The sequence below is a fragment of the Coregonus lavaretus genome, assembly GCF_964263955.1.
Source record: "Coregonus lavaretus genome assembly, chromosome: 23".
NCBI lineage: Eukaryota > Metazoa > Chordata > Actinopteri > Salmoniformes > Salmonidae > Coregonus > Coregonus lavaretus.
Window position 1 is genome coordinate 4,236,190 of NC_140010.1, and position 1,485 is coordinate 4,237,674.

At 44.9% G+C, this 1,485-nt stretch overlaps 1 pseudogene across 1 annotated transcript in view; it reads right to left on the reverse strand.

Annotated features, from left to right (window-relative positions):
• Window positions 1–273: 273 nt before the first annotated feature.
• Window positions 274–1,485, reverse strand: part of LOC311098832 (protein-lysine 6-oxidase-like) — a 2,573-nt pseudogene continuing 1,361 nt past the window's right edge. The window contains exons 3-5 of the transcript in view: window positions 1,254–1,305; window positions 558–653; window positions 274–393 (exon numbers count right to left, since the gene is read on the reverse strand). The product of the transcript in view is annotated as a protein-lysine 6-oxidase-like (transcript). The remainder of the gene's footprint in view (window positions 394–557; window positions 654–1,253; window positions 1,306–1,485) is intronic.

Genomic DNA, 1,485 nt, shown 5'->3' on the forward strand with positions numbered 1-1,485 from the left:
GAGAGATGAACTTGAAGAAATACTGGTATGTAGCGTCTCAAATCGTAAGTATTATATTATACTCATGTTCATGCTATTTTACCATTACCAAAAACATCTATATTTAACATCCAGCCTCTATTATTTGCACTTACATGGCCTTTGGGATGGGATAACCTGTGCAGGGCTGAGACCTTGTTATCTATGGCATCATTGCAAATTACAGAGAATCTATGATATATTGGCCAATCACAGAGAATCTCATATCTTGGCCAACCAATCACAGAGCATCTCTTACCTGGTTACCCGACAGTTCCGTGTCTGAACCTGAGTACCCGTGTATATGACATCACACCGCACCACATTGTTGGAATAGTCCGACTCTTGAACATGATAACTGGGATTCACTGTGACCTGAAAAATGAAAAGATTTGTGTGAACAACGCTGCTTAGAGGAGACGGTCAGACCTCACACAGACTCACACAGGACTGGGCCAAACTGTTATACCATTACGGAGTAGATCATTACCAAACAGATAGTTGCTGTTCTAAAGACAATAATAATTGAATGGCATTACCTTCAGGACGTATTTTCCTACAGGAACATCAGTGATGTCGATCCACTGACAGTCAATATTGGCAGCATAGGTGTCATGACAGCCTGGACTCAGCCCCTGTCAACGCAAAACAAAACACAGCCACGGCTCAATATGCAAAGAAATAACGGGAAAAGAGTCCGAAGACACCCATTAATGAGACATCATCACATTTATCTGGCTATATTGTTCTATAGTGAAAGGAGGGAGAAAAACTCTTGACCCAGAGTTTTTCCTGTGTATGTGTAATGCAGAACTAACCTGTGTATGGGCGGTGCAGTACTAACCTGTGTATGGGCGGTGCAGTACTAACCTGTGTATGGGCGGTGCAGAACTAACCTGTGTATGGGCGGTGCAGTACTAACCTGTGTATGAGCGGTGCAGAACTAACCTGTGTATGAGCGGTGGCAGAACTAACCTGTGTATGGGCGGTGCAGTACTAACCTGTGTATGGGCGGTGCAGAACTAACCTGTGTATGAGCGGTGCAGAACTAACCTGTGTATGGGCGGTGCAGTACTAACCTGTGTATGGGCGGTGCAGAACTAACCTGTGTATGAGCGGTGCAGAACTAACCTGTGTAATGGTAATGCAGAACTAACCTGGTATGGGCGGTGCAGTACTAACCTGTGTTATGGGCGGTGCAGTACTAACCTGTGTATGAGCGGTGCAGAACTAACCTGTGTATGAGCGGTGCAGAAACTACCTGTGTATGTGTAATGCAGAACTAACCTGTGTATGTGTAATGCAGAACTAACCTGTGTATGGGCGGTGCAGTACTAACCTGTGTATGTGTAATGCAGAACTAACCTGTGTATGTGTAATGCAGTACTAACCTGTGTATGGACGGTGCAGAACTAACCTGTGTATGGGCGGTGCAGTACTAACCTGTGTATGAGCGGTGCAGAACTA